This window comes from Bos grunniens, chromosome 10, assembly GCF_055505025.1.
Source record: "Bos grunniens cultivar Pamir isolate PY7600 chromosome 10, Bosgru_T2T1.0, whole genome shotgun sequence".
Lineage (NCBI taxonomy): Eukaryota > Metazoa > Chordata > Mammalia > Artiodactyla > Bovidae > Bos > Bos grunniens.
In genome coordinates, this window is record NC_141174.1 from 59,366,827 (window position 1) to 59,388,827 (window position 22,001).

General features: G+C 39.0%; 1 long non-coding RNA gene across 1 annotated transcript in view; it reads left to right on the forward strand.

The window, feature by feature from the left end:
- LOC147364619 (uncharacterized) overlaps window positions 1-22,001 on the forward strand; it is a 58,588-nt gene that overhangs the window by 16,331 nt on the left and 20,256 nt on the right. Inside the window, exon 2 of the long non-coding RNA XR_015134767.1 lies at window positions 12,830-12,886. This is a non-coding gene — a long non-coding RNA (uncharacterized LOC147364619). The remainder of the gene's footprint in view (window positions 1-12,829; window positions 12,887-22,001) is intronic.

Sequence of the window (22,001 nt, forward strand, 5' to 3'; positions counted from 1 at the left end):
AAATGGCAATCCACTCTGCCCAGAAAATTCCATGGACAGAGGCACCTGGAGTGCTGCAGTCCATGGAGTCACAAAAAGTCAGACACAACTTAGCAACTAAACAACAAGAACAATTTCTATTGTAAAGATCTGTGGTGGCATCTTAATATCCCACAGATGTAAATCCAGATACATCACATGCCAGGCCTTTGGGAATCTGGCCTCACCTACCTTTCAACCCACTGCTTTCACCATGAACCTTACAGCCCAAACATGTAGAACTACTTGCAGTTTCCAGAACTTGCTGTGACACATATACTGCCTTTGCTTCCAGCGTCCCCTCTCCCTAGATGACTCTTCTTGTTTCCTTTGCCAGTGAACTATCATTCTTATGTAAAACAGATACATTTAGTTAAAGAATAATAATTAAAAAAACATGTTCTTACAGGTTTAGAAATAGAAGGCCCCTGAAATCTCCACATTTTAAGAAAAAAATCAGCATTTGTGATATTTGTATTTTAAAAGCATTGAAGATGAAATCCTTATGTTTATGTACCACCTCTACCATGAAGAAACCAGGGAATTTACTTGTGCCCCTATAAGCCATAAAGGCTCCCAGTCATTCTGCAGGGATGCTGTTAGTAATTAAATAATGAAACACAGTTTGATCAATAGAAAATTATTAAGAAAAAATAATATATTCAATAAATTCAACTTAATATATTTTTTCTACTATGTTTTTCTTCTTTTGAAAATCTTAAAAGAACAGCGCAATTTAACAGCACGATTCCTTTGTTAAAATAAATATGGTGGCTCTTGTGGGGATTGGAGGGTGTCTTTTTATGTTTTTTTCTTGACTGGTCATAAAGAGCCACTAGGTGGCAGAGGATGCTTCTTTTTATCACAATGAGAAAGCCTGAAAAATATTTTCAGTTGGAAACAGGTTTTAGAAGACATAAAAACTTCACTTCATAGGTTAATATGTTACGCTAGTATCCAATGGCCCTGCAGGTAGCAATTTTGGCCTATTGCCTATATTATAGTAACAATAACAACAATAATAATAATATCAAAACCACAGCTATTTATTGTATGATAACTGTGCACAAGGCATCAGATGAAGAGGTGTCCCGATATTTTGCTGTTTAATTTTCACAGCAGCCAGAGGAAGCAAACACTGTCAATCTTTTTGCAGAAGAAAAATCTGATTCTTGGAAAGAGAAGAAACAAAATGCCCAAGACACAGATAAGCAGCAGAAACCAGATTCAAACCAGGTCTGATGGATTTTAGCACCTGGGGATTAACAACTTCATTCTACAGACTGTCAGAACTGGGAAGATGTTTAATTTTTTTAGAAGAATTAACCACTCTATGATATCATGGTTTAGATGTTATTATAATATCTATGAGCTTAGTCCTTATAGGCCTTATGAAATAGTTTATTAAGGACTTAACAGATGTATTGGCCCAATCTCTTATCCCTTTCCCCATTTAGTCACCATTTGAACCTAATTCCAAATTATCACGTTTAATCCATTCTCTCAAAACCTTCTTTCCATTATGCCTGTTTTTCAAGAAAAGATAATTTATGAATGAAAGCCAAATTTTCACCAGTGTTTTATACACTTTTCTCTAGTCAAAAGAAAATTAAGTCCCCTGCTGCTGTGTAATTGACAAGAATAATATTATAATGGTGTCAAAGTACATGTGTAGAAAATAAAGTGAAATCAAATGTCATTAAAAAATCAGTTTTTGCAATCCAAAGTGCTCATCTTCAGAAAATGATGCCATTATTTAAAGCCTCAAAGTAGCAGAAGACATCCATCCTAACAAAGAAGCATTTTTCCTTATTTCAAAAAAACAAAAAAAAACTTAAAAACAGTCTGAAAGATATAATGGGAAAAGTGAGAGATTATGGAGGCAATACTGGTTAATGTTAAGCTTTGTGGCAGTGTATGACTTTTATATATATATCTGAAATGGGGCAGTGATCATGTGGAAATATCACAGGACTCCATGATTCTTAGAAAATCTCATAGGGCTGGACCTCCTAACTGATAAAGTTTTCCTAAGTATCTTGTTACTTGTGTTTCCTTTCTATATTCTGTTGTTCAGTTGCTAAGTCTTGTCTGACTCTTTGCAACCTCATGGACTGCAGTATGCCAGGCTTCCCTGTCCTTCACTATCAGAAAATGATGCCATTTTGCTCAAACTCAAACTCATGTCCATTGAGTCGATGATGCCATCCAACCATCTCATCCTCTGTCGTCCCCTTCTTCTCCTGCCTTCAGTCTTTCCCAGCATCAGGGTCTTTTTAAATCAGTCAGTTCTTCACATCAGATGGCCAAAGTATTGGAGCTTCAGCTTCATCCTCAGTCCAACCAATGAATATTCAGTCTTGATTTCCTTTTAGGATTGATTGGTTTGATCTCCTTGCAGTCCAAGGGACTCTCAAGAATCTTGTGAGTTAGATGGTATATTCGGCCCTGGAAAGGAGTGTGAATGAACTCATTGCAGCAACTTCTGTGTGGAAATTTCACCAGTTAAATGTTGGATTCTATTTATCTGCTCATTATTTAAAAAGAGATTGCTGCCTGTATTTTTATGTTTTTCATGATTTTTATATGTATTATTATGCAATGCAATCATTAAAGTCAGATGTTTTGTATTTTTATCTTTACTTTTTTCCAATTCACTGGGCCTTTGTAATATTTTTTGTTTTCCTACTAAAAATAGCTATTGGTTAGCTAAGTGTCATGGGTCATCACTCCACTGAAAACAGTAATGTGGCTTTAACAAAAAGGGGGCAGCCTTGCCAAAGGCATCAAGAATAAAAAATTTCATACTGTATAAAACTACTTCCCCTTCCCCATTGCAGTAGAGTAAATAAGGCTAACTACTATGACAGTCAAATTTCAAAATGTCAATGGCTTAACACAATAAAAGTTTATTTTTGCTCTCTTGTAAAACCTAATGAGGGCATTCTGGATTGGAAGATGGCCTTCAGTGTGGTCATCCAGGGTCTGCTTCCCCCATGTGGCTATGACTCACTAGGATCTGATTTCTCTGTTGATATGGAAATGTGTATAGATGATCACATAGAAAGTTTGCAGGTCAGGCCTAGAAATGGTCAGCATGGTTTTGCCCTCTTTCGGCCATAGCTCAGTCATGTGCAAGGGAAATGGGGAACTGTGGCTTAGCCATGTGACCAGGAGGTAAAGGAAAACGTTTTATTGATCATGAAACAGTCCTTGCCTGGCTAGTGAATTCTGTTACTGAGACATCTAAAATGTTATGCGGCTCTGTAAGGCTTTAGAGCAGACACTGGCTGTGGGTGGGCATGAAAGAGGAAAAATGGATATATAGTAGCTGAAGCAGGGGCTAAGGTTTACCTGAGTCCACTGCCTAGATCCCGCAATGAGAGCTCTTCTGCCATCTTTACAACTCTCCTTTGAGTTCACTTTCCATTGCCTTTAGCACGACCTGGCCTCCACCTCTGGCAGCCAGAGGACTCATGATCAATCAATGTGGCCAATATTCATTAGTAGAATGAAAACTGACAACCTGAATAAGAAAATTAATGAGGCTATAGGCTCATTAAGCAACTGTATTAGTGAATAGTTTAGTGATATTTGAAATAGATTACAACATTGTTTTTTATCCTTATACTATGAAGGACACATGCCTAGTGCTGATTTTGATAATTGTGTTGTTTGGTTATTGAAAATCAAGTGTATTGATCACCTTTTTAATCTTTGAAGCTGACTGAATGTAAATTTGATTTGATGGCTTCAAACTTGAATATGTTGTAAAAGGTCCTTAACCCCTTTTGTGGAGATTAAGAGAAACCTCTTTCAGTTAACTTGTTTTATTATTGTTACCATGGAAACCACAGGAGGCACAATCTTCATAAATTCATAATGCAAATGAATTATCCTTCAAGCAATGAATGTTGTTATATAGGTATTCACTTCAAATAATTTTTGAAGTGATTATATTTTTGTCAAAAAATGAATATGGATTTTTTTACTTGCTTAAGTTTCATAAATATGCAGCCTAGGATCATAGGTTATACATATAAAATTAATTCACTGAGATATTCACTTTATGAGTCTAAAGTTATTAATTAGTTCATCACAAAATGTCATAGCAAAAAAACAGTTTAATAATGTAAATTGCTTTTATGAGCTACAGATCATTAAAATTTGCAGTTATAATGAAAAGAAAATCTTATACATAATATCAAGCTTAATATTAGAGCTCTATTCTAAAGTATTTGATTTATTCTATAAGATATATATTATTCTGTTCTAAATTTTGAAATAATAATTATAATTTCAAAATATATACACAAAATGAGAATCATCAAAAGTCATGAATGAAAGTAATTTACTGTTGTCAGTTTACTGTTGGTAATAGTGATGATCATCTATGTTTACTTAATTCTCATAACAAACTCTTTGTTTGAATGGTAACATTTCCTCACTCACCCCTAAATTTTGTGTCTTTCTCATTGAGAATTATGACCTCAGAAATCTCTGTGGATTCTGGAGAAAATGTGGCTTTAGCCCAAAACACTGTTATAATTCAATAAATTCGTTCATCTTAGCCAGAAATGACATCGCATGTTTATGTTAATTTAAAAAGAAAAGTAAGTTTACTTTGCTACTCTCCTCAAAGAATAGTCAACAATATTCTGCATCATAGCTTGGGTTCAGATGCAGCCTGTTCCTGGGGGCAGAGGAAAGAAGTAGTCCTTTTTAGCTACTTGGGGATTCCCTCTCACAAACCTTCTAATCATCCAAGCTGGAGAGTCATCCAACCCTTCTTAAAACTGCCCTCCCCACTAGAGAGCTACAAAATAATTTTTCCCACAACCAGTAATTAGCATGCACATAGAGATGATTTGGGGCCACTGGGGGCTGTTTTGTCATATTTTCCCCATCAGAGAAGCAGAAAAGCATTGGAGCCAGTTTGTTACCTCTCAGCTCAGTCATTCACAAATTATGGAAACTTGGACAAATCGCTAAACTTCTCTCCGCCTCATTTTCCTATTAACGTAAAGCAGGGATAATAAAAATACTTCTTTCATAAGCAAGGGTGTGAAAAAGCCAACTGTTACATTTCCAGAAATTTTGCAAGTCATTGTTAAAGACAGCCTATATTAAAATTTTTTATATAATTTAATAAATAACATTAAATCAATGGTAGCAAATACTCAAAACTTATTTTTAATTATTTTACTAAGTTTTACATTTATTTGTAATTCTGAGATTATTTACAGTTATTTAATCTATATGGAGCAAATAGCACATAAGGGTGGGCTACTGTGAACTTCCAGATGTTCAAGCTGGTTTTAGAAAAGGCAGAGGAACCAGAGATCAAATTGCCAACATTCGCTGGATCATGGAAAAAGCAAGAGAGTTCCAGAAAAACATCTATTTCTGCTTTATTGACTCTGCCAAAGCCTTTAACTGTGTGGATCACAATAAACTGTGGAAAATTCTGAAAGAGATGGAAATACCAGACCACCTGACCTGCCTCTTGAGAAACCTGTATGCAGGTCAGGAAGCAACAGTTAGAACTGGACATGGAACAACAGACTGGTTCCAAATAGGAAAAGGAGTACGTCAAGGCTGTATATTGTCACACTGCTTATTTAACTTATATGCAGAGTACATCATGAGAAACACTGGGCTGGAAGAAGCACAAGCTGGAATCAAGATTGTTGGGAGAAGTATCAATAACCTCAGATATGCAGATGACACCACCCTTATGGCAGAAAGTGAAGAAGAACTAAAAAGCCTCTTGATGAAAGTGAAAGAAGAGAGTGAAAAAGTTGGCTTAAAGCTCAGCATTCAGAAAACTAAGATCATGGCATCTGGTCCCATCACTTCATGGGAAATAGATGGGGAAACAGTGGAAACAATGTCAGACTTTATTTTTTGGGGCTCCAAAATCACTTCAGATGGTGATTGCAGCCATGAAATTAAAAGAAGCTTACTCCTTGGAAGGAAAGTTATGACCAACCTAGATAGCATATTCAAAAGCAGAGACATTACTTTGCCAACAAAGGTCCGTCTAGTCAAGGCTATGGTTTTTCCTGTGGTCATGTGTGGATGTGAGAGTTGAACTGTGAAGAAAGCTGAGCACCAAAGAATTGATGCTTTTGAACTGTGGTGTTGGAGAAGACTCTTGAGAGTCCCTTGGACTGCAAGGATGTCCAACCAGTCCATTCTGAAGGAGATCAGCCCTGGGACTTCTTTTTGGAAGGAATGATGCTAAAGCTGAAACTCCAGTAGTTTGGCCACCTCATTCGAAGAGTTGACTCATTTGGAAAAGACTCTGATGCTGGGAGGGATTGGGGGCAGGAGGAGAAGGGGACGACAGAGGATGAGATGACTGGATGGCATCACCCACTCGATGGACTTGAGTTTGAGTGAACTCCAGGAGTTGGTGATGGACAGGGAGGCCTGGCGTGCTGCGGTTCATGGGGTCACAAAGAGTCAGACACAACTGAGCGACTGAACTGAACTGAATGACAATAACTGGAAACCATTCTAGCTTCTTTTTCTTTTCCTTTCATCTCTATTGACTTGACTTTAGGCCTTACCCCCACGACGTCACTGACTAGATACATCTGACTTAATACTGGTTCCCCAGAACCCCATATATTTGCAGTCTTCCTTATGTTCACTTTGACTCTCTCATGACCCATTTGGTTCTAGAAAGTCAAAGCTACAGCTACAGACTGCTGCTCTTCAACACTGTTGCCCTTCTCAGACCACTCCTACGATCCACTACAAGGATTTAGAACATTTTTTAGAGAATATATTTGATTAAGTGAGCTCAAGCAGCTGTAAACAGCAGTAGACTATTCTGTGAAGAAGTATGCAGATAATAATGTTACTAAGATTTTAATTTGTCCCCAGTTCTGGAAGCTTCGTTTTTGCCCTTTGTCCTCTATTTTATATGCCTAGTCAAGAGCTTTCCTATGTAGTGGTTGTTGTCAAATGGGCTCTGGTTTAGAGAACCAGATATTCATCCTGTTTGTCAATTTAATGACCTGCTTTGGTTCATTTTACAATTAGATATCCCTCTGCCTCATGGCCTAATTCTGTTTTCATTAATTTGCCTTTTAGTGACGAACTTTGAGATTTAGTTTTACCATGTCTTGGCTGCATTCTATTTTAAAGTATAGGTTACCATTTTGCCCTAATGCAAACTACCAGTAACACCTGAATTTTGAGTTGCAGTTGAACATGTAAAAATACTAATTTGCTACACCAATGAAATAATTACTGCCTATGATTATACTTTTGGAAAACAGAGTCAGTTATAGAGTCTGAATTTTAGAGAACCATCCAAGGGATTACTTTTTCCTCCAAGGGATTTTTATGCCTGACTTTTGCCACAACCCACAGTGATCTTTCTAGTGCTCCTCATGATCAAAATAATTTAAGGTTCTATGACTGGCTCTTTTTTCTATGCCACTGGGAATACTTTATCTAAATATGTACAGTTGTATCTTCAAATAATTGCAGATTAAAAATGAAACTCTAAAGTAAGACCTTTAATGACTAGTCCCTTAAAAGTTATTTTTTTTCCCCAAAAAATCAATTAAACACTTTATCTCAGGATTTTGCTGCCCATATCATCTTAAATAGGCCATGGACTGGCATTAATCCACCATCTGGGGCAATTTAGTAGTTGCTTTTTAGGTTAAAGGTGGCCTTCGGCAGCGTAAGTTAATTGTCTAACCCTCCCCTGATATTGTCCCAGCTGCAGAGCAGATGGTGCAGTGAGCAGAGGGTAGCTGTTGGGGACCCACTCCATGGTTTCATCTGCTTACAGGCCACAACACAACTCTCTGAAGCTTTCAGAATCAGAAACAAATGAAAACCTACTGGGGGCTCAAGCACATGCTCTTCCAGCTCTGCCTCCCCAAACCAACAGAGATCTGAAATATAAACTATCTTTTTGTGTAATAAAAGATAATGGAATGACTTCTACAAGTGTTGAAAAAAGTTTTCTTCAAGTTTAGGGAGAAAGCCTGGGTGAGAAGTCCCCTAAAGAACAGGTGTTCCGATGTGTTTGAATAGTGGGCCATCTGTTAGGCTATAGGAACCTGCTGGGTGTAACTGGAAGCCTGACACATCAGGGTGTCATTGATGAATACCTCACATAAAATACATTAACACCATGCTTGTAGGGAATGGTACCCAGTGTGGTATGAAGCTGAAATTAAAATCGAAGATCTGTAACTTGTTTGTTCTGCTTGGTGTAGTCTAATGTGAGATTTAAGTATATTATATTTGGGAGTACAATAAGCTTTTCATTCACTTACTTAGTAAAACTATAAAACCTGCTACTTCTTCTTTTATACCAATAAGATCCAATGGAATGAACCTTTCAAAATGTAAAATATCTTCTCTACAAAATATAATGCAGTCAGACAATATTCTACTCAAAATCACATCTCCCAAAGATCAGATTATCTCATTAGTAAAAGATTCTTCCATCCTAATCCAGAATTTTTTAAGAGTATTATTACCAGAGCTTAATATTCTTTCATGAATGTAGTATATATATAAAGTGTATTACTTTGTCTTGACTTCCTTTGAATGACATTTCTGTTTCATAGAAGTTCTTGTTCATATTTTTGAAAGGAGTAGGTGTAGAACCACTTGCAGCCTTTATATAGCTTTTGAAGTATGTTGTGTGTTATCTGAGTGATCTGTCTGCTACTCTTATGTCTTTCAAACAGGCTGGAAAAGTACTAGTAGCTCTCTCCATCTTGAAATACAGGTGACAGAAACTGAAGGAAACACCTTACAAATATCAGAGAAAATCTTATAATTGGATTATAATTTTTCTTTCTGAAGGGAAAGTACCATTTAGACATAGGAAATAGGCTGGGAAATATAAATTGAGCTTAGGAGCAACTGGATCTGTAATACATTGACAGCTTTTGGTAATCCTCAGTGTGATTAGAAAATTTCTTCATGATAGAAGTCTTCCATGAAAACAGAGCACAGTTTTCTGTGTTTTCCATTGTCAGATCTCTCCAGTTGTCATAGGAATTACACAGATAAATTGTAGTAATGTGCTCATAGTCCTGGACCCCAGAAGCACCATTAGTTACATTGTTGGTTTGCGAACATCTATTGCAAGTTCCATCTCAAAATTCAAGTCATAGTCTGGAGCTCTTCTCCCCCTAGCAAAGGGCTTAGAAACTGGGATTAGACCCCTGGGGTTCTGGCAAACTGAGAAGAGTATTTTGTCCATCTATTTAAATGCTTTGTGGGCTCCAATCTGATTAGTATGGGCCTCAAGACACAGTTGGGCTTCCCTCATAGATCAGTCAGTAAAGAATCTGCCTGCAATGCAGGAGACCTGGGTTCAATTCCTGGGTCAGGAAGATCCTCTCCAGTGATCTTGCCTGGAAAATCCCATGGACAGAGGAGCCTGGCGGGCTACAGTCCATAGGGTTGCAAGAGTTGGACACAACTTAGTGAGTAAACCACCACCGCTACAAGACACAGTTGGTCTGGGCCTTCAGGGAACAGCAGCTGAGATGTAGAGAGAGAAGGAAAAGGAGAAGGCAGGTAGCATGGGCCAAGCAGCCACCATCCATGGCAAGAGTCCATCCTGATCCCACACAGGAGGGAAGGGCAGTTCTTACTGGCCAGGTATATAGAATGGATGTTGGCACATTAGCCACTCCCTGCATAAATTAAAACCCGAACTCCCAAACTCAAGACCTGCTCATCTTTATAAAGTGCAACAGTCTGCCAGTGCATCAGTGGGCTTCCTCTTGTGGCATCAGCCTATGATGACAATCAGCATTGAGGATAATTATCATTCCATAAGAAGTAAAATAACATTTTAAGGGTTTGTTAGCTACTCCTTTGTTAAGTAATGTGATTCTGCAGACTTCTGGTTCACCCTGATGAAATGCAAGGATTATGAAAATTAGATAAACTAAAATTACTTCCAACAACAACAAAAAAATTAAGCTTAAGATGTTGCATGAATCTAACTAAGAACAGAAATCTGAGCTGTGTTCAAAGGAGGTATCTTTTACAAAAAGCAGGGGCAGATACAAAAATAGAAATGTTAGCAGTGGCTTACAGCCTATTTTATATCATTTGGATTCAGAACAAATGGTACCACAATATCTATGGGTAGAAAAGATCATGCCCTACTTGAAAGGAGAAAGGGAAAAAGTGATTTATGAGGTGCTTTTGAAGAAAACATGGCTTCTGGAAAACAAATGAGAGACAATCAATGAAACAGCTGAAAATGGTGACTATTAAAATTCAGGAACCAGACCAATTCAAATGAAACATTAGCAAAAGATGAATAGTTAAGATACCTTAAAGTCCTCGATACTCATCTCAGGCTCTTTGTATTCAGATGACCATAACTAATTAAATCTCTACCCTTTTATTTTCCCAACATACATAAATTCCACCAATGACCTAAACTTAAAGTTATATTGTCTTTGTATGTTTTCAATATATTTAAGAAAAACAATTTAAAAAATTCACTCACTCAAAGGAGGTCTCTGAGCCACCTGGAACTTTCAAGTTTGCAAACATGTAAATTGAGTCATGTAAATTGATTCAAGGACATGGTAATTTTTTTTAATCTGGAATTTGGATTCTGAGATCAAAGAGATACCATCCCTTGGCACTCAGTTCTGGGCAGCACAGAGTTCTGTCTCTGATCTTGCATCAGCAGTTTAGCAGGAAATGCAGAGCCTATCCCTGTTTTTTGAGTTAGGGCGCTGGAGACACCGTTCCTGGACAGAGTGGACATGTAATCCTTCATCATCACTTCACTCATCTTCCCTTGTCTCAGCCTTCTCCTCTGCTACCACCAGCCCATGTAGCCACTGGTGTAGCATATGTTAACTTGATTAAAAAACAGCAAAGAATAAGAAGGAACTAGCTCCAGCAGAGAATGGAACAAAGCTGCTTTTGCCATAGGATCTGGCCCTACTTTTGAGCTGCCTTTGGCAAAGCTCCTTCTGAGGGAGACTGGCTGGACCAAGGCAGCAGGTGACTCTGGGCCTCCCAGCCCTCTGTCATGTGTGCTGGATGCCTGGAGGTTTTCATCCCAGGAGAGATGCACATTTTTCCCTCCATGGCTTTAAGAAGTTTTCACTTTTCCATATTTCCACTTAAAGGGGACCGCTGAGGTCAAATGGCATTGAAACTAGGGAACACATACAATTAGCTATAAGCTGCCCACCCAGAGGCTTGGCAGGCCCATGAAGCCAGCCTTTCTGGTATTTTTTTTTAAAGGAGTACTGTATTCAAAATTGTTTAGCCAAGAAAAATAAGTACTATTTTTTCTCATTATGGAAAAAAGCACCAGACTTCAAGTGTGATAAATGCATGGACTTATTTTTCTTAAATGACATTATTTTTTTTTAATGACACAGGAAATCTATCCAGATTAAACTTAGTTTTCACTGATACTTCTTTCTGTTTGGAATTTTCATAGAGAAGTGACATTTATTTTGTATTTTATAAATGCATTTCATTAAAATTTTCAAAAGTTTCTAATACAAATGGCACCATTTTCTATAAATACAACAAATAAAATAATATCTCTATACTTAAGTATTACAAAATACCAATAGTGACAGACAGCAGTTAAATTTATCAAAAGAAATATAAGTATGGTAATCATCCTTTAGTAAGATACCATTTAAAATATTATATCTTTAGTAAAATATAATATTTACATATTGTTTTAATCCAAGTACACAGGGGACTCAAAGGTTGAATTTTCAAGAACAAAAATAGAGGTAACAAAGTAGTAATAACACAAAATAAAGATTAAATAAGATTTTACATGTCAAAATTGAGAGCAGTTATTTAGGAATTCTGCTTCCCGGGTGGCTTAGTGGTAAAGAATCCACCTGCCAATGCAGGAGTCTGATCCATGGGTCGGGAAGATCCCCTGGAGAAGGAAATGGTAACCCGCTCCAGTATTCTTGCCTGGGAAATCCCAGGGACAGAGGAGCCTGGTGGACCATATATAGTCCATGGGGTTGCAAAGAGTTGGACACAACTGAGCAAACACACACACATATTTATGAATTCCAGTCTCCCTGGTCACAAAAGCCAAAAATCAAACTTTCTACTACACTAATGTTTGAACCTATAATTTTTTTTCTTGAAATGTAAGGAGAGAAATCTCACATAAATTGTTTTGTAGAGCCTCAAACCAACAGTTCACTGGTGACAACTATCAATAATATTGGTAAACCTTAACATTCAATGTCTTTTGGGAAGAGAAGGAAAATTGTATAATAGCTTATTGTTCCACTTCATGTCACAAAATTAGAATACTTTATTAAGGTTATGTGCATAAAAGAGCTCTAACTTAGTTCATGGGAAGAAAGGAGCCTGTTTTATGGTCAGTGGATTGCGTTGCGTGCTTTTCAAAGTTGAGCTCCATGAGTTATGATCAGCGAAAATACTCTGTGCATTTGTGTTCACAGAGCCTGTGGAAGTCTATCAGCCATTTGAAATGTTGTGTTGAAAGACTTCATTAAGCTCACCCACAGTTCACCTCACCAGGAGTAATTAATAAGTTCTACATTCACCCACCATTTTTGCTGGGTCTTTCTTTTAGTAAATTTTGGAATTTATTTAGAGCAATGTTCCCTCTGGAAATAATACATGATAAATAGGCAGAAGTGATTAGCTCCAGGCAAGTATGGGGATTACGGATAGGAAACCTTGGAGATATAAAACCTTCCATGCGGTCTAAACTCCAGGAGGCACAGCCGCCTCCACCATCTTTATTTCCTTCTGTCTCTTCCCTCAGGTTCTGCTTTGCTCCCATCAAGAAAGTCCTACTTTGCCTCCTGTATCATACAAATGGGTAAGAAAAGTCCAAATTTCAAGTTCAATCAAAAAACTATCAAATGGTTGTGAATGTGGGTCCCACATGCTGTCCTACAGCCATGTTTTACCAAAGTAATTCTTGAAAGAAGCTAAAGAGGGATTTGATAATTACTGGAAAAATTCAAGCTAGACATGGAAAGAATTTCATGGAGGCAGGATTGATTATACACTGGATCTGGATGTTGAGCAAGGTCATGAGATAGCTACCTAATAAGATTTTTTCTTAATATGACTTCTATTTAAAATATTGCAGTCTGCTTTATGACACAGTAGCAATTTGACTAAGGCAGAATGTTGGATAATGGATTATCAGTTCAAAATGTTTTCTATAGTGCCTATGATTATGTAAGAAATATCTCTGATTTGTCTTTTTCAAAAAACCAGTAAAACATGACTGTGTTCATAAGAAACATTGTAAACATAAAGCATTTGGACCCCAAAATACCTACATTTTTTAGCCCATTGACTACTGGAATACCCAGAACAATGGATTTCTCAGGTGAAACAATGGATGTTTCCAAGCATAATAGATTCAAGGAGGGGGGAAAAAAATCCCCCTTTCCCACAGGCAAGAACATCTTGCATTCCTCAGAATTAAATATATACCAATCTACTTTCTATCCATCTAGTCCATTCATTTGCCAAAGGATTATTTCCTAATACACCATAAAGTATGAAGTGAATGGATGAATAATGAAGATAACTAATAATTATAACTCATGATATCTACATTTGAAATGATAAAAGTCACAGGTTTAAAATCCCCTGAGATAAATATTTTTTCTTTCTACTCTGTGTTCTAACATAGAGAAAGTTAGCATTTTGGAGTTAAGCTGCTACTTGAATCATGACTGGTGGCATTTTTGAAAAGGAAATGCCAAACCATTTTAAGATTTCAACAACAGAAGAATTGAGGGAGAATCAGAACTAAAACTGGGGCAGAAAGAAATCCCTGCTACTTAGAGATTGACGCTTTCATTCATCTTCTAATTCAGTCAAAAATGCACTCAATTATACACTGCCTAAGATTTGGACTGTGAAGAAAGCTGAGCACCGAAGAATTGATGCTTTTGAACTGTGGTGTTGGAAAAGACTCTTGAGAGTCCCTTGGATTGCAAGGAGATCCAACCAGTCCATCCTAAAGGAGATCAGTCCTGGGTGTTCTTTGGTTGGAATGGTGCTAAAGCTGAAACTCCAGTACTTTGGCCACCTCATGGGAAGAGCTGACTCATTGGAAAAAACGCTGATGCTGGGAAAGATTGAGGGCAGGAGGAGAAGGAGACAACAGAGGATGAGATGGTTGGATGGCATCACCGACTCTATGGACATGAGTCTGAGTGAACTCCAGGAGTTGGTGATGGACAGGGAGGCCTGGCATGCTGGGATTCATGGGGTCGCAAAGAGTCGGACATGACTGAGCGACTGAACTGAACTGAACTGAAGTCACCCCAGTTACCAATGCTCTGGGATTGATTCCTGAGTCCCTCCTACTCTTTTCTGCATACAGCCATCCATATAATACTAATTTTATTCCTGATAGCTTTCCAATTAGTTATATTCTGCGCCATAAAAGGAATATAAGGTTAGCACTGTTCCCAAGGGGTGATCTGGTTCTAGTCTGTTACCTTCAGTTCAGTTCAGTCACTCAGTTGTGTCCGACTCTTTGCGACCCCATGAACCGCAGCACTCCAGGCCTCCCTGCCCATCACCAACACACGGAGTCCACCCAAACCCATGTCCATTGAGTCGATGATGCCATCCAACCATCTCATCCTCTGTTGTTCCCTTCTCCTCCTGCCCTAAATCTTTCCCAGCATCAGCGTCTTTTCCATTGAGTCAGCTCTTTCCATGAGGTGGCCAAAGTACTGGAGTTTCAGCTTCAACATTAGTCCTTCCAATGAACACCCAGGACTGATCTCCTTTAGGATGGACTGGTTGGACATCCTTGCAGTCCAAGGGACTCTCAAGAGTCTTCTCCAACACCACAGTTCAAAAGCATCAATTCTTTGGTGCTCAGCTTTCTTCACAGTCCAACTCTCACATCCATACATGACCACAGGAAAAACCACAGCCTTGACTAGACGAACCTTTGTTGGCAAAGTAATCTCTCTGCTTTTTAATATGCTGTCTAGGTTGGTCATAACTTTCCTTCCAAGGAGTAAGTGTCTTTTAATTTCATGGCTGCAGTCACCATCTACAGTGATTTTGGAGCCCAGAAAAATAAAGTCTGACACTGTTTCCACTGTTTCCTCATCTATTTCCCATAAAGTGATGGGACTGGATGCCATGATCTTCGTTTTCTGAATGTTGAGCTTTAAGCCAACTTTTTCACTCTCATCTTTCACTTTCATCAAGAGGCTCTTTAGTTCTTCTTCACTTTCTGCCATAAGTGTGGTGTCATCTGCATATCTGAGGTTATTGATATTTCTCCCAGCAATCTTGATTCCAGCTTGTGCTTCTTCCAGCCCAGCATTTCTCATGATGTACTCTGCGTATAAGTTACCTTCAGGTAAGGAAATAATGAGATGAGAGGGTTGGATGCCATCACCGACTCAATGGACATGAGTTTGAGCAAACTCTGGGAGATAGTGGATGACAGGGAATCCTGGCATGCTGCAGTCCATGGGCTCAGGCTCAACTTAACGACCTAACAACAAAGAGTCAGGCACAACTTAGCAACTGAACAACAAGTAAATAATAAAAGCACCCATCTAAATATATCCTGATCTTCTCCATGTTAACAAGCTTTACACTTGGAGAACCATATCAAGTTTGTTCCAGGATAGAATCTGATGTTTAAAAGTGCCCTACCACAGCGTGTTATATTCTAGTATAATCAGCTTTGGCAGCTTCTAGTTCATTCCTTCCTCAAGCTGAGGCATTTGGTATGTTTTCAGATTCATCAATTCATTCACCATCTTATTTAATCAAGACTTTCAAGTGTATCCTGTAATTCAACAGGAAGCTTATAAACTAGTGTTTCTCAAAGTATCTGTGGTGAATGATGATTTTTTAAAAATTTCCCCACTGTCACAGGCCAACTTTTTGGTGAAGTACAATGAAAATTAATTACTAGAAAATGATACTGCTGCTGCTAAGTCTCTTCAGTCATGTCTGACTCTGTGCGACCCCTTAGACGGCAGCCCACCAGGCTCCCCGTCCCTGGGATTCTCCAGGCAAGAACACTGGAGTGGGTTGCTGCTGGGGACCAGCCCCAGCTGATCCAGGGTATTTGAAGGAGAGACGGCCTAGGCGACTATTTATATGCTAATTAGAGATATAGAGAACAATAGAATGAGGATAGCTCAGTAGGAAAATTCAGTGGAGAAAAGAAGCTGAGTAGCTTGGTTTACGCGGGAGAGCAATAAAACTTCAAGACAAGAAGTTTGCACCACTTACGTAGGCCGCAGGCGCCCTCTCGAATAGCGGAAGGTGCCTCACCCTAGACACCTTCTCAAGTGGGTCATAGAAGCCCAGGCATAATTAGTAAGCGTGGTGGGTTCCACGCTCCAGATGGAGACTCAGCTGGAAGTTAAAAGAAAGAATGACATGGGGAGACCAAGCGTTGGTGAGCAAGGCCCGTAGCTTTATTTTCAACAGGGGCTTTTATACCCTAAGTTACACATAGAGGATAATAGGGGATGCAAAGTCAGCAGTCTTTGATCTTTATCAAAAACCAAGGTTTCTTTCTTGCAAATTTATAGTATACAAATGGTTTAAGTGATTTACATCATCTTCTGGCCAGAAGGCCTACTAACATTTTATGACTCTTGACAAGGACTTATCAACAAAGACTTATTTTCTCTAAGAGTAATTATTTTAAGGTTTGGCACCATCTTCCAAAGATAAAATTGCATTCCTATAGGGCGGATGTGTAATGGGCTTACAACAAAGAAAAGAATTTATTACCTTAAGGGTCTAAAGTTACTAACACCAAGGCCACTACTTATTTTTTCTATATACCAACTATTAATTAATACACATTCAAGGATACAATTCAGGGGATGTGAAAACTTAGCAACAAGCATTGACTCATCAATGAAATCCTTTACTAGTTTATTCTGACAGTTTCTAACTCTCTGAGAGGCTCTAAGCTATTTGAATATCTTAAGCTTCCCGTGCCTCTTGAGGCTAGGAGACTGTAAACAATCGTATGCATAGCTGCAGGAGTCCGGGTAAACTTGTCAGGCGAGTTAGAGAGCCATCTGAGGGGTTTGGATTTAAACACTTCTAATTGCCCAGGAACTTTATTAATTGGAGCTGTAAGTTAACTCTTTGACAGAGAGAGAGAGAGATGGTGGTAGGGGACAGTCCCCAGTAAAGTCAGAGGTGAGAGCACAAAGCAATAAAGTAGGCAGACTCTGGTTTTTTGGGGGAAAATGCTCGAGAATATCCGGGCGGACTCCTGAGGCTCGATCCCGCCTTTGTGTATGCCGAGCCTCCTTCCTCATGACCTTTGTCATGAGCAGAATGCCTCACCGGCTCCCGGCAGGTTGCCATTTCCTTCTCCAATGCATGAAAGTGAAAAGTCAAACTGAAGTCACTCAGTCGTGTCCAACTCTTAGCGACCCCATGGACTACAGCCTACCAGGCTCCTCCATCCATGGGATTTTCCAGGCAAGAGTACTGGAGGGGGATGCCATTGCCTTCTCCTGGATATCAGCAAAATTAAGTTGCTATTAAAAAAGAATCTAAGGCTTGGGTCAATTTCTGTACTTGTCACAAATCAGTCTCAGTACATAGCCCATGCCTACCTTGCACAGCACTGTTCTCAAATAATTCTTGTTACCCTACCTCAGAGTTTTTCCCTGTGTGTGCATCACTGTCCTTCTAAGAACAGAGAGATGGGAACGTACCACCTGGATGCACTCAATAGGAAGTTGTGCTTTCTGTAGACATTTTTTAAACAATCATAAAACTGAATAAAAATCAGTCTACTTTTTGTTATCATCATTCACCACTCATTGACAACTCTAAACAATGTCAAAAAATCTTCTCCCTGAAAAAAATACTCCTCTCCCCTCAAGAAATCTTTTCCACACACACAGATCGCACTGTTTGCACTGTAGTCGATTTTGTTGCTGTGTTCTACATGGTTTCTAGCGTCTCCACACTGTGTACGATCAAATAGGACACACTATTAAGAGTCTGACCAATTCAGAAAGTAATCATGATGAGATGCGTATCAGATAGAGAACCTAGTCAATTTAATGTCCCAGAGGTTGACAATGGGGACATTGGTTCGGGTAACGAGATAGTATTACCTTGTTGTTTTACCTTGTTGTTCATTATTTTTTTTCTTTGTGTAAATCCCTCTCTAGACTCACCCATGAGAGGAACAAGGCCAGAGGACAGGATGGTTAGCAGGGGAGAACTGGAGAATTCCAGTACCCTCAACTATTAAGTTTCTAAATTAGGCCCAAAAAGTGATAAAGATATCAAGATAAAAATGGAAAAATATAGATGTATTGTTGTATGCCAGTGTATGAGACATATGAATTCTCTTTATTGCAACAGACACTATACAGAACTCCCTGAATGCATGTCAAAATATTCACATTAACAAATTACCAGGTAATCACAAAGGCCATGTGCAGTAGATGAGAATTGCCTTGAGTAACAGGTTTTTAATTTCTGTCTACCACTTAACAACATCATAATTGTACTCTTAATTTTATTATTCCATGTAATCCTGGAAATGCTTCAGTTTCAAAAGACAAAGACAGAGGGAAAGTTTCTCAAATGAAGTACTTCTTGTAATAATTGTTGTCACCATAAATGATGAAATCATGCCTATATCTCCTTGGCCTTAAGAGCTGGAAATGAACATTGAACTGCAATTATTGCTGCTAGGTCAGTCATGGAATAAAAGCAAGAGCAAATTTTGAAGTGAGTTAAGACTAGGTCACCAAATAAAATACAGGCTGTCCAGTTACATTTGCGTTTCAGATAAGCAGTGGATACTTTCAGCACAAGTATGTCCCAGATATTAAATGGGATATGTACTTATACTAAAAACTTATTTGCTGTTTATCTGATATTTAAATTTAACAGCATGTTCTGTATGTTTATCTGCTATATCTAGCAACCCAAGATGAGAAGAGAAGCCCCAAAATTTGAATCTCTTTGTTTTTCTAAAGCTGTGGAATAATCTCAACAGTTTTACTCAATAAAGAGAATATAACCCAGATAAAACAACTGGCACTTAGCTGGGAGTTCTCCCAGGTGTTTACCAGGATTGAAATTAACTGGAAAAAATTAAAGAAACAGATTTGGGGACTATCCCAACCCTCAAAGAGATAGAAAGATTGAAAGAGGGAGGAACTAAGGCAGAGGGAAATTCAAAAAAGAGAAAAGAGAACAAGAAAGGAAGAGAACAGAAGAGGAGGGAAAGAAACTACTAGGAGAATGAAGATGGGGCCACAGAGGAGAGGACAGCACCATTTACATGGAGAGCTGGCTAGACAGCACCTCTTATTGGCTACTTTTCCTTCTTTGTTGCATTTCTTTACTCTTTTATCAGTGCTCTGCCTTTTCACCTCCCAAATCAACTATCTTCATTTCATTCATCATTTGCTATTAGGGAACCCAAACTAACGCAGTCAGATTTCTAGAAGTCTGTTGTATCTCCAAATTTCTGATCAATGCAATAGATTATTAGAGTGCATTTGGTTAATAAATAGCATTTTATTGTACTTTGATTATATACTGTTGTATATAATAACAGTAATTGCTATTTGCATGACAATGTTTTCAAATAATGTATATATTAATATATGTATATATTGCCAATTCAATATTCTTTCATTCATTCATATTTTCTCTTTTAGATGAATCTGTGAATTAGCAAAATAATCTATAAAAGTGGTACAGATGAACCTGTCTCCGGGGCAGAAATAAAGACACAGATGTAGAGAATAGACTGTGGACACAGGGGGAAAAGGGGAGGGTGGGACAAATTGTGAGATTAGGATTGACATATATACACTTGGAGAATCCTTTGGACAGAGGAGCCTAGCAGGCTATAGTCCATAGGGTCACAAAGAGGCAGGCACAACTGAAGTGACTTAGTATGCATGCACATATACACTACCATATGTAAAATAGATAGCTGGTGGGAAACATGGGAAGTTCAGCTTGATGCTCTCTGATGACCTAAACAGGTGGGATTGGAGGGGGAGGGGAGGAGAGGGGATATATGTATACATATAGCTGATTCACTTCATTGTATGGCAGGAAAACACAAAGCATTGTAAAGTGATTATCTTCCAATTTGAAAAAAAAAGTGAAACTTTACTATCAGTAGATAGTGATCAGTTCAGTTCAGTTCAGTCGCTCAGTCGTGTCTGACTCTTTGCGACCCCATGAATCGCAGCACGCCAGGCCTCCCTGTCCATCACCAACTCCCGGAGTTCACTCAGACTCACGTCCATCACTAGGCCTTTAAAATAAAACAAGAAGAAAAACATAAGTGCTTTAAAAAAAATGGTGAGATGAGGCAGACATGGAAGAGAATGAAGTCCATCTAAACACACTGGCATCATTTAAGTTGCTCATTACTTCCTATAGCAGCTAAATGGACTAGGAGGCCTACTAAATCAATGTCTGAAAACTCTAGATTTTAAAAGTTCAGAGCTTTCTTTGAACTCTAAACATTTCTTCTTAAGAAGCCTCAGGAAAGTCATTTCAGTGTTTCAGGCACTCTACTTCTCAGGCAAGAAAGGATTTAAGAAATTTAGAAGGCAAGAGACACTTTATTCAAGCCCCCATGGGGTAGACAGTTGATATATTTTGGGATACCCTATTCCTGGATCACCCTTCCTACGCTGGGAAATTCTTCATCTTTTGAGTCCTGTCCTTCTCATGACAGAAGCCAGAAACTCTTTCCCACCTCCCATGTAACTAGGCACCAGCATGTGATAGAGGCCACCCCAACCAGACACATTCATGCAACACCTCAGTTCAGAAACTGGTGACCACCTGAGCTAGTGCTACACAGATTCATTCCAGGGAAAGTAAATTACAAAGACATGGACTTCCAGTGGCAGCCAGAACTGAGGTTCAGCTGCAAGCTACAGCTTGTTTTCCAGGGTCTGTGGTCTTGCCTCCACCTGGTGATGCCACAGGACCATCCTGTGTTAGGATTACATGTTGCTCCTGAGACCACAACTTGGCCACCTGATGCCAAGGTGGCAATACTTTTGCCACCTGATGCAAAGAGCTGACTTACTGGAAAAGACCCCAATGCTGGAAAAGATTGAAGGTAAGAGGAGAAGGGGGTGACAGAGGATTAGATGGTTGGATGGCATCACTGACTCAATGCACATGAGTTTGAGCAAACTCAGGGAGATAGTGAAGGACAGGGAAGCCTGGCATGCTGCAGTCATGGGGTTGCAAAGTTAGACATGACTGAATGACTGAACAACCTGAGACCACAGGGGCTTTCCAGGTGGCACAGTGGTAAAAACTTGCCTGCCGATGCAGGAGATGGGGGAGACACAGGTGCAATCCCTGGGTTGGGAAGAACCCTGCAGTGGGGAATGGCAAACCCCTCCAGTATTCTTGCCTGGGAAATCCCATGGACAGAGGAGCCTGGTGGGCTACAGTCCATGGGTCGCAAAGAGTAGGACACAACTGGCAACTGAGCACACACACACACACACCTGAGACTAGACACCTCAGATGGGGTTTGAACCCGGCCAAAACTCGGTTTGGGACTTGAACCCGTGGGCTGAGACTCACTGCCTTCTAATTGAGATCACACATCTGGTCTTAGGACTTAATGAAGATCAGGTTTTTTATGTCTCTGCATCAAGGGAATTCAGTGAGAGGCAAAGTGATAGGTTAGAAGTAGATTTATTGAGAGAGATACAAATATAGGCCATGCGGTCCATATCAGAAAGCAAGAGCGGCCCTCAGGGGTGGTTAGTTTTTATGGGCTGGGTAATTTCATAGGCTATTGAGTGGGAGGATTATTCCATCTATTTCAGGGAAAGGGGAAGAGATTTCCAGGAATCTGAGAAAAATGTCCACTTTTTAACCTTTTATGGTCAGCCTCAGAACTGTCATGGTGCCTGTGAATATGTTATTTA